This window comes from Notothenia rossii, assembly GCF_949606895.1.
Source record: "Notothenia rossii genome assembly, chromosome: 12".
NCBI lineage: Eukaryota > Metazoa > Chordata > Actinopteri > Perciformes > Nototheniidae > Notothenia > Notothenia rossii.
The window spans coordinates 21687406-21704070 of NC_136911.1; the positions used below are offsets into that span (position 1 = coordinate 21687406).

General features: G+C 40.4%; 1 long non-coding RNA gene across 1 annotated transcript in view; it reads left to right on the plus strand.

Annotated features, from left to right (window-relative positions):
* LOC307026025 overlaps positions 1-16665 on the plus strand; it is a 58781-nt gene that overhangs the window by 8817 nt on the left and 33299 nt on the right. The gene's annotated exons all lie outside the window — the stretch shown is intronic.

The following is a 16665-nucleotide window of genomic DNA, read 5'->3' on the forward strand; positions in this document are numbered from 1 at the left end:
GTGTCCTTTATACTGCAGACGAGGGGCAGCATAAAGAAGAAAAATATATTCTTTTGCTGGGTCTACTTTACGACAATCAAAGGAGAAGCCGCTAAAAACCATAATAGACTTGCATTGTTGGATGGCCGAAGTGCTCAAATGTAATCATATTTTCAGACGTGAAATGTGCAGAACCATAAAACACGTGGTGCCTAATGATAACCACAGAGTGCACGTTGAAATTAATGTAATATATTGTAAAATAAAACGAGTAAAACAAGGTTAACAAAAACAGGAAGAGCTCTGGGAAAACTTTTCTCGCCGAGGGGATTTTTCTTTTTTTTTTACTCCAGGCTCTGACTAGAGTGGGTGGAAACACTGCAACTCTGTGCGTGTATATAGAGTTTGGTTAAGTGTGTGACAGAAGAACAAGAGGCCCAGATTGTGAAAGAAAAGAATAAACCGAAGAAGATGATGATGCCTCCTTTGGCACCAGCTCTTGTGCGTAAAACAAGATAGTTGGATCTCAATTGAAAGTGGGGCTCTTTGAAGTGGAGCTTGATATCAGAGGGATTCTTCTAGGTCGTCTGAACGACGTTGATGACACGGAAAGCCTTTTGTCACCGATTTGTTGGGCTCCTCTCTATTGGGCTCCTCTCTATTGGGCCGTCTAAAGCTTTTAGTTCCAGTCGTCAAAATGGACAAGAACTAACTGAATGCGTAAAAACATTTTCCATTCAGAGAGGAGGATAGGCAGGCTTTAAAGAGGTTGTTTCATTAGCGCAGTTAAAACATGAGATCTTTTTTTTTCTTCTGCAGGGACAGATCAAAGAAAAAATTGCCTTTGGTTTCATTTAGAAGCGAGGAGAAATAAATCCGCTGTAATAATTTACGACTTCTGCGAAATATAAACAGCCTGTGCGCAGTTAGAAAGCACAAGTAACTCTGAGTGGGGGGGTTTAAGTGAAATGCACGTGAGGACTGTGTTGTTGAGGAATGTTTTTTATGGTAAAAGTTCGTTGTCCATCGTACAGACGCTGGATAAGCTAACATCTGATCCCCCAGCTGATCTGATATCAGCTCTGGGATCAAGAATCAGGAACAAGTGTGTGTGCGTGTGCGTGTGCGTGTCTGTGTGCGTGTGTGTGTGTGTGTGTAGGCTACGTGTGATTGCGTGGCGATACATTTTACGCGTGTGTGTGTGTGCCAAAAACAGAGAGCCTCAGCAGCAACACGAACGAGTCCCAAACAGGAAGCTGTGTTGCAGTTTCTTAACAGATATATTAATTGCAGGATATACTTTCCTTTTTAAAGAAACGAAGGGGGAGGTTTTCAACTTCCAAATGCAACAAAAAAAAGAAAAGAAAATGAATCCATTTCGTCCTCACGAGGCCCTCTCTGGCTCATTTGAGTGTGAAATATCATTTCTTTGTAAAATAATGGAGGCGGTAATCCTACTTCCGGAAACTGTCCGGCATTATTGAACAAAACCCTTTTAATAGGGGGATTAGCAGTCTAGGAGTAAAAGCCTCGCCCCCCCCCCTCCCACACCACCCTCACCACTCCCCTCCTTCCTCCACGCCCCCCCATGCTCCAACACCGCCACCATGAGCACCTCCAACACCAGCCAGGTCATAATTATCAGGAATGAAGTGGCCGACATTGGAAGGACAAATAAAAGGAGAGACAGGTGCAACACAGAGCCACAAACAGACCGGAAATCAGTTGAGAGTGGGTATTATAGCTTATAAAAAATGCATTGACTTTATGATTAATTAATATCAGTAACAGCATAGTTTAGATGCATAAAAAATGGCCGCAAATTTAGTTTTCCTCCTTTTAAATATTATAGGATTTTTTTTTTTCGTAAAGGAGCAGGAGGCAAACACCAGGAACAGACCGGAAATCAGGTATAACAAAGCTGGCTTAATGGAAAAAATAATGCATTGATTTTACTATATGTTATTGTCAGTAAATACATATATTAGATATATTAAATATGGCTTTAAAAACACTAAATTACAGTTCTTTTTCTCCATTTAAATATTAGGTATTTCTTCGTCCTAAAGGAGTATTCCACTTTATTTCTCTGATGCAGGGTGCAGAGGTCAAAAGAGGCAAACACCACCGTAAAGCTTGTCATGAATATTAACTATGATATTATTCTGATAGCGTCTAAGGTTAGTTTCCAGAGGGGTGTGTGTGTGTGTGGGGGGGGGGGTTTACCAGATCACTGCGACGTATAGCTCCACTATGAGCTTCCGTCATAAAGATTTATGAGAACCTTTAAATCTGAATTAACTGTACTCCGCTTATAAAGGCAGGTTTAAGGCTACACCCCGCGGTAGCTTTTGTATACAGCAGGCCTACATAAGTCACTATCAAGAGAGGGAACAAATCAGAGGCAGTAAGACCTTCTACACCCCCCATGTTTTAGGATTACCGTCATCCAAGTTATTTTACTCTCACAGAGGAACCAGAATCAGCCCCCCAGCAGCTATAGGCCCGAACACGGGTCCCCAACAGCCTCCACATTATCAGGCAGAATGTGCCACATACTTCACACCTGCACCCTGAATAGCAGCTCCTTTCAGGGGGTGATACGCCTGTTGGCCCTGCATGGCTCAATGCAGCTGCATGAATGAGTTGTGCCTCTTTTGATCCAACATCTCCTCCTGCATTTGCTCAGATATCTAGTTAGCAGCAGCTATGATCACTTCCCTTCATTAATGCACTTTCATTATGTGTACAGGAACTTGTTGCTGCAACAAACATATATATCTGTATGTTGTTGACGTCAACTCACGAGGCAAATATGGGGATTTTAATGAAATTCACAATTTATTTGCACACTATATTCCTTCCAGCACATTTCTGAGCATGAGGTGTTTAAAAAAAGAAATCACAACTAAATAAAATTATTTCAAAATATAATATTTAAATGTAGGAGCTTAGCCCTACACACTGTCTTGCAGGCAGTTTGAGCTATTTAGTTAGCATCTACTATGTGATGACTTATTATTGTTCTTATATATATATTATTATGTGCAGAGGAACTTGTTGCTGCAACAAACACATCTAAATATTGTTGACGTCAATTCAGGAGCAAACTATGGGGATTTAAAATGAAAAAACGGGATTTTTTTGTAATTATCCATTTCTTTGCACACCACCCTGCTTATTTCTCAACACTAGTCAATCAGACAAATCACAACAAACATTTAAAAACCTAATATTTAAATTGAAGAGCTAAGCCCTGCGCAGTGTCTTGTAGGCAAACTTCACAGTATTAAAGTGGGCCATGCATCACGCAGGATAAATGAATCTGGATTTGAGGACTTGCCCTTTGGCGATTAAGTCGATCTGACGTACAGTAATTCATCATAACTGGAATCTATCATGTTCTGCTGACCCCTGCGTGATCTGAGTGTTTGTGACACTAATATCTGAGAAAAGCAGCGAACAGGTGTGAAAGAATAAATATGAAATCCTGCCAAAGACAGACACTGTTTGTGGTTAAAGTTTCAGCCCTGGACAAAAACAACTCAGGGACATGAGAAGTTGCTGCAGAAATAAAAACAAAAAAACGATTATCCTGGAAGTGGTTCACAAACAAGGAAATGAACCGTTTTAGGACAAAAACCCTCCTACTGATTTAGCCAAAGCCATAATGGCAAAAGTGCGTTTATACAGTCGATAAAGGAGACAGTATATCATCATATATCAAAGTAACACATATTAGGAGATGCAAATGCTGCCAGCATTATGAATCATTGCTCTGTCTGCACTATTTCACACGTCAGATGGGAAATATGTTCCAAAACGCACAGTTTGAGGAGACACATAATGCAGTGATCAGTGTTGCAGTGTGGAGGACTTTGGGTCATTTCGCCACCTCCCGCAGAAACACATTATGCCTCTCATATTTACATACTCTTTAATATTTGTCAAACATTCATAAATTACAAACTAATGAAATGTTCGACGGTCCTTGGAGATGGAGCTAATGAAGACTTTTTTTCCTCCGTTTTGACACATCTTTGTTAGGTTTAATACCATTCTGTGTCTCATGGTCTATTAACTATTATTATACTTATGTCAGGACACCGCTGACACGTTACGACACGAGGATCACCTGCTGGAGGTGGGCACGCCATGGGATATAAATGGCCTTCATCTATAACGCCAGTAGCCTGTATAAAAAGCATTAAATGTGACTGGGATTATTAGTGTACATTTCCTGCAGGAATTACGCACGGAAATACACCTTCAAAATATGTATTTGTTTAAATTCAATCGAAATTATTTGTTTTATTTTGAAAAGTATGAATGAAATTATGTTTTAATTTGAAAAATATAAATAAAATTATGTTTTATTTGGAAAAATACAAATTGAATACATTATTTTTTCAACGTTTTTATTTTTAGAAAGAAACCCCGTAATGAATAATTTATTTAAATGATTTTTTTGTGTCGCCACTACAGCGTCAAGAGACTCTCAAAGCCCTGAACCTGTGCAAACGAAGAAAGAAAGAGAGGAAGAGGAGGGGAGATATTAATTATGAAACGGTGTGGATTTAATTTCCGCCCAGGCCAAAGCTTTTATTTATTCATTCGTTCTTATTATTTCTCTCTCTCTCTTTGACCCACATCACGGCGCTAAAACCTGATCAAAACCGATGCACGAACTTGAAGCACTTTGAAATGCATTGAATGAATGGGAGGTATTGTCAGCGCAACAATATAGATCCTTGGAGACGTGTTTATTTGACAGAGCAAATCCCCAGTGTGTCAAGGTTGTCATATTCCCCTCAATGTCCAATGCAAATGTCGCGCCATAATCAGATGCAGCAGCATGACGCGTTTATTACTTTGTCAATCATTTTGATACGACAGTATTGAAACAAAGCGGTAATAGAATTAAAGGAAAGCCTTTCAATTGGACGTGTAAAGCATATGTGGAGAGGTCAGAGGGTCTCTATCTGTCCGTTCATTTCAGCTGTACTAATAACACTTTTTACGCATGCATTTTGCGTAAAAATATGGAGTCTCCAAGAAGAATTAAAGGCACTTGATTCTGTCCAGAGAAACACAAAGCAGGACTTTTTCTTTTAAATTATTCCTACTTCAACACAGCGAGGCTTATCCGCCTTGTCCATGAGTTAATTCATCAAAAGGAAAAAGTTTCAATACGATTTCTTTTTTCCTGGGTTACAATAATAAGTCGACCACTGCGACATTCTCTGAGCTCAGACTATCTTCATAATACTGATGTGTAGACTCGGAGCAGCAGCAAGTCCACAGGGTTCATGTGTCTCCAAATTAAGGCTGGATACTACATGTTATTATTTTTATTCTAAACGGAAAATATATCCTTGTTATACTGTTTTGAAAATACTTATTGAGACCATAAGGGAACAGCTTGCTGGACTTTGTGTTTGTTGCATATATCAAAGCTTTATTCCTGAGTCAGTTGAATTTGGAACCAATTGGAGACCAACACATGCTAATTTTCTAAAATGTTGGTGTCCACAGGGTTTATTTATGTCTCCAAATGAAGGCTGGACACTATTTTGTATTCTAAGGAATATATGCAAATGATAAGCACAACCAGGAGAAGCCAAGGTAAGTGTCTTCCCCCCTCACATTATTACACACATAAATGATATGTGAGTGTGTTAAGAGCTGTCAGGAAATCAGCCTCTCCTTACCCAACGTTAAGGCTGTCTAATTTCTAGGCATAATTAACTTTATGCTCAAAATCAATTGTTTCCTGTACACAGCCAGGGTCCAGGACGGCAAGCAGTGAGAGGCCTATTTGAGCATGTGAGAAAGCAGGAAGCAGCCCTACCTGCCACTCATTAAGCCACAAAAACTCAATACAAAGAAGGGGGGGGGGGAGGATTAGACCTGCTCGTTATACCTGCCGTGCAATTAACACTACTTATTCCTCTAATCCCTCTGTTCTAGAAATAATTGAACTTGCAGCAAAAAACACGCAATGCCTAAATTGTGGAAAATGCATGTTTTTGGGGGGCATTATAATTATAATAATAATAATAATGATATCTCTTTCTAGCATAGATACATTGATATAGACTCCTGCATTTATTGGTCACTTACAATACTCTGCAACATGTATTTGTTTAAAATTCGTCTGCAGTACTTCCATATTGGTTTTAAATTATAATCTACTCTGTTTCTTCTTGAACTATTTAAAAAAAATTATTAGTTTTTGACCTTATATTGGAGGAGCTTAGGACTTCCTCTACATTGTAACTCCTGATAAAGCCTTCTCTTTCTGTGGGGAGGTGCCTTTAAGGAGCCCTGATTGTAGAATACTCTTCCTCTTAATTTCCTTTTGGAGCATCTTCCTCCTCCTCCTCCTCCTCCTCCTCCTTCTCCTCCTCCTCATGTAATCACATCCCCTTTAGAGACGGAGGTGCTGCTGCTCTTTGTCCCCGTTGTGTTGAAGGTGAATCGGAGCACACTTGAACTGAAAGAGGACTTGACCTTTGCCTTTATGTTTTCCCCCCAATGTTTGTCTAAAATCACAATTGTCTTTTGTGCGGGACATGCGCTGCCGTGACGCGTCCCTTTCAGAGGACGGGTGTTTGCAGGGAGACCGGAGGAGAGGACTACGGTGGCCCGGAGGGGTTTGGAAACTTTTTGGGGATCTAATAGTAAAGAAAACACTCAAATATATATCAAAAAGAAACAAAGCAATCTGTAGAGGAACCATAAGAATGTACTGCAAGCGTCTGATAACTATATGGAAGAAGGACTTGAGGAACAGATATACAGCGTAAAAATACTCAGTACAAGTCCTGCATTGATGAACCAAAAGTAAAAGTAATCATTCTGCAGTATATCGAATACAAAGCAATCTGCAGAGCAGGGAGGTCAAACTCAAATACACAGTGATGGGCCAAAGTTAAAAAATGGGTACTAGTGGAGGGCCGGACTGGTTCAATGTTTATTGCAGAACTTATTGAAATCAACTTATTGCACATATTAAACCTGGAACTAACAAAGCTTCAATGATTGCCTATAAAAACAACATTAAACATTAAATAATCAGTTCATTCATTTCTTATGGCTCTATCTGCAGCTTTTCCAGAGTCACTTCTTATGATTACATTTTCCCACAGGCCAACAACAGCTTCAAAAAAACTATTTCCCTCAAAGAGAAACCAAACATGCCCTGTTGTCCTGAGAGAGAAAGTGCAGAAGGAAACATCCATTAAACTCAGTGTGCTGCTCTGTGATGCTAGCTCCGATACTTGGCATCTCATCTTGGGTGCAGGTTCATCAATGTTTGGGCTCAGGCTCTGAGCTGAGGAGACCCTCAGGATGGAGTGAAGGTGTGCGTGCAATATACCGGAGGGCCAGATCTAATAGGAATTAGAAATTATCCTGCGGGCCGAAATTAAATCCACCACGGGCCTGATTTGGCCCCCGGGCCTTGAGTTTGACACATGTGGTTTAGAGGAACCATCCTTAAAAGTACTACAAGTTTCTGAACTATACTGTAGGCCGACATCGAAGAAGTTTTTGGAGTAAAAGTAGCAATACTGCTGTGTACAAATACTCAGATACAAGGCCTGCATTCAAAATTCCACTCAAGTAAAAGTACAAACGTCTTGGCAGCTAAATATACTTTTACTACAGAAGGTAAAAGTACTTCTCATGCAGAATGATACGTTTCAGAGGTGCATCTCTTTGTTTAATGTTGCACTTGGTAAAAGGGGAGTTTGTTTAAATGACTTAACCTTTAATTAATTATTGATATATTTTGGATTTATAATCAAATCTGCAAAGTAGCTGGAAGTAGTAAAAAGTACACTGCGTCCAAAATGTAGTGGAGTAGAAGTATAACGCCACACACACACACACACACACACACACACACACACACACACACACACACACACACACACACACACACACACACACACACACACACACACACACACACACACACACACACACACACACACACACACACACACACACACACACACACACACACACACACACACACACACACACACACACCCCCACACACACACACACACACACACACACACACACAGTTCTGGAGAAATTAAATGTGTTTTTAAATGTTTTTGTATTAATTAATTAATTTACTAATATATATAGGCGAGCGATAATTCCAATAACGTAACACTAAATTATATTATATATATATATATGACTAAATACCTAAATAGTCAATGTTTGGCTTTACACTTTCCTTCTGAATTAAAGTAATTTATTCTTTTGAAATGTCTTCATTTTTTACCCCTACCCTAAAATAATCTGGTGTGGCTTCTGAATAAAAGTCTATGGGTTCAATTGTTCTGTTTTCCATCATTTTGAGATGCAAACAATTGAAAATAGAAATAATAATGTAACTAAAAATCATAAAACATAATCATATTGGCACATGTAGCCCATGCAAGGCCTGCCAATCCCAAATCTATACACGTGTTCTGAGTTTTAGTGCTCGGGCTCCCCACTGCAACGCCATTAAACCATGCATGAAATATGACTCATGTCAATACCTACACTATCATAAATCAGTCAAAAAAGAGAATTCCATGCATGCATGCAGATACGTGTGGCATGTCCATTCGGGGGGGGGGGGGGTTACTGCAGAGTGGGTCTGACCCTCCCCTTCCAACAGACACATTGCAAAACTCTCCATGTTCACAGTATCTTTATTTGTGTGTTGCAGCCACGCTCAGCACTCACTCAGTAAACTGCGGGGAAGTTGCTTGGGAGCGATAGAAATACTAACGGAGCCAGTAAAGCACTGCTGTTTATGACGGGGGGGGGGGGGGGGGACATGATGGCGGCGCTGCAGCCTATAAGGGAGCAGGAATGTGTCCATTTATCACCGGTGGCAGTGTGTAAGATGACATGTGAAACAGAGACAGCAGAGCTCTCTTTCTTCATCTGTGAGACCATGATAATATCATCTAATGTGCAAGATTTGAGATTCTGAGAACCACAAGCGTGAGGCCTCTCCAAGTTGAGTTTAAATTGCAGGAATGATGAAAGTTGATGCTTTGTTCAATTAAATGCATTCCACATATACACACTGACACTTAGCGGTGTACTTCTTAAAGTTACCAGGGCCTTGCAATCTCAAAAGAAGCATAGAAGTCCCTTAAACCACAGAACAAATGTGCACACATTTGAACCATACGGTTTAGTAAGTGTAAGTTTTAATGTTATTTTTGAATCGTGAACTTAAGTAGGCAGACATGGTTTGTTTTGCCACATCCGAGAGCCTTTAAAAGATGAATTTAGAATATAATGGCACAAATACACTGATATATACAGAGGCTTGGGGGATAACAGTGTTAGTTAAAACCTAAACACAGTTAGTTGTAAAGGATCAGATGTGATCTCTTCTCTGTGAGCTGTACTGTTCTGTAGGATAATACTTTGAGTCTGAATCTATTCGCCTACTGCCTGAATCTTTGCTTCACTTGTTCTGTTTTTAATTCAGCAGGTGAACCTATGTTCAGTAAATAGTGTGTGTGAGCCTAACTGTGTGTGTTAAACTAAAATGGAGCCTTTTCTGTCAGCTCAGATGTTATTTAGTGCTCATGTGTTTCAGTGTTGGTTGAATATGTTGAATGAAAGGCAGGTTTTCCTATAAATAAAACCACTTTTGATCCTAAATATCTTGCTTTCTTCTTTTCTAAGGTGTTCTGTTATCTTACATCATTAATTTCTGTGAAATACATCTTATTGATATTTCCTTTAGCTTCCCAATACACTTCAGAAATATGAGCATCACCTCAAAGACGAGCTGCAGCTTCCTTTAAACTCTTGTTTGCTGTTCTGGCTCAGAGGTGCAGATCAGAGGGTGAGGCCAGGATCACACACACTGTGTCAAATGGAAAAGCCCCCGCGAGACATGAGGAATATCATAATTAATGTGTAGGGCGGATTTCAAATGTACACTCTTACGGCCTTAAGGGCACTTTCTCACTTATATTTGCACGATAATTAAATGCTATACATAGTCTATCTCCTTAGGAAGGTGAATATATGGAAACAGATGTCAGAATACGCAATGAAGTGAGTTTACTGTATTACACATATTGTGAATCTAAATGGCAAAGGACTATTTCTTTACTCAAACTGCATGATGCTTAAAAAATAGTGAATGTAACATTATGGCACGTTTTCAAATGGTTTTATCTTGATAGGTGACAGTGGAGGAGTCCTTGCAGTTGTTGCATGTATGGGTTGTTCTCATAATCCATTTCTGTCTGTTTTTCTAACTGGGACTGGATTGGTCCATCATCTCCTTAGGAAGTAGAATATACTGAATAAATGAAAACGGATGTCAGAATCTGCAAAAAACTGTAAAATAGTGAGTTTACTTCATGCATATTAAACATCATTTTTTATATTTTGTAAAGGACAATTGATGTGTTCAAAGAGTAGCTGCAAGATGCATACACAAAATAAAATGTTATATATGAGCAGCTTTTTTAAATGATATTTGAATGGGTTGCACTCCAAATCATATTCTGTCTTTCTGCTTTTTTCTAACTGGGAATGGGACTGGATTTGGGGGGGGGGGAGCTGCTCTATCATCTCCTCCTCTCCATAACTTTGTTCCTCTCGGTCTGCAGATCAAAGGCCTGTGGGATTGGGGTCCTGAAGATGTACATTGTTGGGCTGACAGGGCGACAAAGCGCGGAGAAAGCGTGGTGTATCAGACCTGTCAGGCCCCGAAAGGAGAGGGAGGAACGAGGCCTGGGTGTCGATTTAATTCCCCGACTGACTGCAGGAATTTGGAGCTTTTTTAGCCAAAAAAAAGTCCCTTCAGTATAAGTCCAGTTAGCATCTGGGCTGCATGGATGAAGAGGGATGTTTGCTAACATGGGGGTGTTAATAGAGTCCACGTTTGTGTGCAGAGTTAACATGGAGCAGACTCTGAATTTGAGATGCATATATAAATATTCAGGGTTTTATCCAAGCTGTGCGCGTATTTAAAGCAATTTGGCGACTTTCTAGTCATTTCAGAAACTTCGCCATGAATTGAGGTACCCTAAACCCCCCCCCAAAAAAGTAAAATCTCACGTGTGAGACTCGTCCCTGCAACCTGCTGCTCCTACAAAGACTTTAAAAGTGTCCGAAGTGACTGGAGCTGACGAGACAGTCCCAGAATAAATATTGGTATTCATTTGAGAAATGAGGATTTGAACAAGGAATACAAAACCCGACACACAAAAAAAAAAACAAGCATGAATGAAAGTATTGTCCCCCCCGGCTTTGAAATTCTGATTCACCATATCATAACCCCCGCGAGGAGAAAAGCATCAATATCCCCGCGCAAAGGACGCGTTTCTATGGAAGAGTGAAGAATCTTAGCGCAGAGCAGATCTGGCGCAGGGGGAAGAGAAGGCCGAAGAAAGGGATCAAAGGCTCGCGACAACAAGGCTTTCTGCGCGAGGGAAGATGGACGAGGGTGACTTTTAAGTCTTGGGGAGGTTTTGGAGACTTTTTCTGCAGCCCGTGTCTCTGAGAGGGGCTTTAAAATCACTTTGGTTTTCAGAGTTTTTTTATTAATTCTGTTTAAACTCAATTTTTTTTAGCAGAATGATTACCTGACATATTTATTCGTTCAAATAGAGAAGCAAATAGCTCATGTTATTTTTGTATTTCTATTCATACTCCGATATCTTTATTTCTGTCCTTATAATCGTTTTAATATTATCCCTGTGTATATTGCCATGTGTTTCTCTCTTATTCTGCAGCTACTATAACACCTGAATTTCCCTATAAATAAAGCTCCATCTTATCTGTTATTTAAAAAAGATTTTAAAATAAAAACAAAGACGATTTACGCACTTTTAGTTTTAAATCCTGCTCTCCAAAATGGCACGTTTACGCATCATGAGTAAAGGGTTATATTATATAAATAGTCACAGTGTGGTTTTAAATCCGCACACCTGGGAGATAACTAAAACCATAACAAAGTGCAGTATATTTCCCGCTGTATCGAACCCTGAACGCAGGCCCTGCAGAGCTGACACGTCTCAATACAGGCCCATCACGCACATTTTCATCCATGCGCCCTTTCAGGTACCCGGACACGCATAGAAACAACACTAAAGTAAACAGGACTAACAGGAGACTAGTCCCTTTGTTGTTCCACAGGCAGCTGCCCGGCCCTCCATTATCCCGGAGCAGACTGACCGCATCCTCCCCACCGCCCCCCCACCAGCCCGCTGCACAAAAAGAGAGGGATGTTCTGCTTGCATGGGTAACACTGTCGTTCCAGCCCTTAGCAGTCCTCTTACTCCCCATTGAAAGGAGTGGGAGTAGTGGACACAGCCTGATCTGAGGAGCACAAAGGCTCTCCGTAGAGTCCCATTGGAGTGAAAGGAATGGAGGGGCTGGAGATTTGTGAAAGAGGGTCGGGAGATTTAGAGGGAGAACGGAAGTTTTGTTGTTGTGCTTGATTTCCCTGCCTAACTAGGGATGGAGTGGCTGGATAAACCCACTTACACTCAGTGTGCTCACCTTTTAATAAGCAGAGGGGAGTTTGCTCACCTGTTCAGCCTAATACAAAACATATCTAATGTAATCCATTTTGTGGGTTTCTTATTTCATGTTAGTACCTCAAACCTCGTAAAACATAATATTTTTCAACTGACATAAGGTCATCTGTGTCATATTGAATAAACTGTCATAATTATAAGGCCCAAAACATGATATTTGGATCTGCTACTTTGAATATTGTGCACTTTCCACTTTACTTAATAGTGTTTTGTCTTTACCTACTGTGTCTTTCAATGTGGGACAAATCAAGGATATCTGATTCTAAGATAGATATTATCCCTCGGATTTCTTCCCCCAACAGCTCAGATTATAATATAGATTATATTTTTCTACAGGCATAGGGAACCGACACATGGTTTCTGTGCATTTTCAATAAGCTGTCTTAATTATAAGGCTCAAAACATGACATTCTGATCTGCTACTACTAGTCTCTTTTACTTTGAATATTCATGTTTTTATCGTATTAATCGTGCCACTTACCTAATAGCCTTTCACTTTTCTCTTTATCAATCATTTCCCTTGCTGCAACAATGTAAACTTCCCATGTGGAACGAAGAAAAGGAATTCAAAACATGGGTTATTATTCTTCCCCAACGCTTCAGATTTCTGCACATAAACGCAAAAACGTTGAGCATAAACAACATCAATGTGTTTAAAAAGGGCCACACATTTTAATTACCATCAATGAGAGATTATGGGACACATGTTAGTTAGATGATGAGATGGTGGCCGGGCAGAGGTGGGAATGTGTGTGTGTCCTCAGGGAGTCCCATGCTGGCAGGGTTTATGTGGACACACACACTTTCAACAAGGATTGAATATGACCCTGTTGCTTCAAAATGGCCTCCTGATTTATACCCATCAAGGTTTAAAGGGGCCTGTCACCTCGGCTGAAATAGAGGTGTTGACAGACACACTTGACAGCTTCTCCCTCACACTGTTTTAATGTTGAACGCTGTGATGGGGGACAATATTCTTTTGTTGCTCTCACTTCCTGTCTGGGTCAACATGTTGCATAAAGCACATGAAACGTGCTTCTTTTGAGGCCTTGGGACTGGTTGATGACCTGAGCAGATGAAGCAGGGTGACGTCGGGCTCCTGGCAGCACGGACCAGGTTTGACATTTCATATTGCACTATCCATGTCCTAGCCTACTATAAATTACACCCGGGTGAATAAAAACTGGTTTCAACACGGTGCCATGGGAGTGAAATCCTCCTGAGAAATCCTCTTTGAAGGCACATTCCTTCAGGTCACAGTGCACACAACGCACAGTCGTGCCGTTTCATCCCCATCAACATTTGTGTGGGCGACACAGCCGCCCCGAGGCTAAAAGAAACACGCTCGGGATTTCTCAGTCTATAGTTAGCAAAGGCCAGCTCCTCTGGCTCCACTGAGCAGAGACAGGCCTGACATCAGCACACGCTGCTCTCTGATTGGTGAACAGGATAAACAGCAAAAAAACAGCAAAATCAGAAAGGTTTCAACGTGTTTGCACTGTAATGGAGATTCATTATTGGTGTGCTTAAGCTATGCACAGCAGGTCTGGAGCACATTGTGTAAATAAAGGAGACCCTGTGTTTTGCTAGCAGGTCCTTCCAGACGGTGCTATTTTAACTCTGCGCTGCATACTGTGTCGTTGCCCGCACTTATAAAGCCTCTCGTGTTATAATTACATCATCTCGAGCCTTGTCATTCAGACACTAGCATGTGAAGCATGTAAACCCCATGGCCGGCTATATATCAGCCTGCTTTGTTTGACATTTATACACAGCCATGCTCTCATGTAATTATGAGCTTACTGTTCTGTCAAATATTTAACGCGTTGTAAAACAGCCGGCTATTTATAAAGTACAGTGGATGGTGCACAGATATTTGTGCGAGAGAAAGAGTGCAGAGTATAATCCCTGACATGTGCACAGTAAACATGATTATGGTTGAAGCTGAGCGAGACATCGATAACTCATCACACTCAAAAATCATCACCCGTATAATATGGAACAGAGCGCGCTGAATTTTGCAAAGGTTAAATTTGACAAATGTTAAGCGTTCGCCTGGATTGCACCCCGGGAATTGCAAGGTGATCCTTTCAATTAAGAAAAAAAAAAATCAATGCAGGATTATTAAATTAGGAGTAGGGAGAGTGGGGTAAGTAGTGCCAATTTTTTACTTAAAGTGTCTTTAAAGCAAGGGGATTACAGTAATGCCTCCAACTAAAAATATTTACATATAGTTTAGGATGTTGTGCATCCCTGGGAACAATCACTTCGGATCTTAAATAAACTGTTTGAGAAATATAGCTTTAGAAAAAAGAGTGGTTTTGTGGCACAACTTGCCCCCGGTGCGGGGTAAGTTGTGCCATTAGAGACAATACACTGGGGTAAATTGTGCCATTGATAATTGAAGTAAAACAGATCATTTTAATCTCTCAAACAATAATGCTATATAAAAGCAAGACAAATTCAATACAAAATTATTTATTTAATGTTTATTTAAAGTTGTAAAAACATCAAAGGCCACTTTTCTATAACAAGGCCTATGAACACCTAACATCCTACTTGTCCAATGCTGCAGGGAAATATGAACTTCTGTTCCCTTCTGGCTGTACCACCAAGTTTTGTGGTGTGGCCAAGGCCTAGCGCCACATGAACACATACTCAGAACAAAATTTAAATTCCAAAATGAGCACCTAATCATCTGCAAACATCTGCATCTGAATCTCTTCACAGATTCGGCCTACTACTGAACATCCCACTTGTCAATGCTGTGGGGGAATGTGATCTTATACTCCCTTCTGGCTGTACCACCAAGTTTTTGTGGTGTGGGTAGTTTCTTGAGCACCTCTAGGGATGACTCCTTCATCATTCTCTCTAAATGTGAAGATGGGGTTTCCATCAACAGACCTCTTACAACTTTGCTTCAGAAGCTTTGCACTGATCGTCACCTTCAACATTCTCCACCGATCCAACATAGTTATAGGATTTGGATTTTTTACCTGCAAACTTCACGATGACAAAGTCACCAGCAGACAGATCCTTGTCACCATCACCATCATCATCATCACTCTGGACATCTGAACTCTCATAATGAGTGGCATCGCTAAGTGGAATCGGGAAGTCACTCTCTTCTGAGCTACTGGAGAGCACTTTCTTTTTAGGCTTGGTTGGTTTTGACCCTTTCAGAGACCCCTTCTTATTTCCACTCCTTTTCTTCTTTTCAGCCCGTTCCTTTTCTCTGCTGTGTGTCTTCTCCAGGCCATCTTCTGCCTCATCATTGGTGGTGGAGCTTTCTTCTGAGCTACTGTCCACAGCTGTTTCCTTCTTGGTTTTGGTTTTGATTTGCAGCTTTCAGAGCCCTTTTCTTCTCTCTTTCATTCTTTTTCTTTTCCTGTTCAGCCTTTTTATCTTCTTTTTCTTTGTGAACCTTCTCCAACTCCATCTTCTCAGGTGTGTCGGTCACGATTCTTCTTTTCTCTTTCTTACAATTTTTTTTTTCTTTATGTGGCTTTTGGCAAGGGAAGAAGACGTATGGTCTTCCCCTGTTGCACCTCTTTCACTGCTCTTTCCAACTCCTCAAGAGGACTTGAAGCCCTGTCTGTCTTCCTTTTGTATTTGCGTGGCATGATGGATTTTGGTCTAAAATTAAGAATGTCACATAGTTTTAGTGATCAAAAGTAAGAATACAATGTACAATAACAATAAAATACAATAAAGTAATATATAGTAAATAATCATAAGTTGGGGTAACCCAGGCCCTTTGGCACAAATCACCCCAAGCCCACCATTTTGAAAAAAATGCATCCCCCAGCTGTTTTGAGCTAGCATCATGCTAACTGTATAGACTCATGGTGTAGCTTACTAACGCACTAAAACATGTGTGAACTGTTTTCAAAGTTCTCTAAATTGTTCAAACACAGCAATCAAAAAACCTTGATCATAGAAATGTTACTTTGGAGGGCAAAAAATTGTTTTTTGAACTTAAATGCGCTTACCTCTCAAGCCATGTGTCTCCCTTCTTTGCAGGATGATTGAAATGGATGCCTCTTCAAAAATATGTGGTCACATGACCAACTTCTTCTATGGTTTTCTA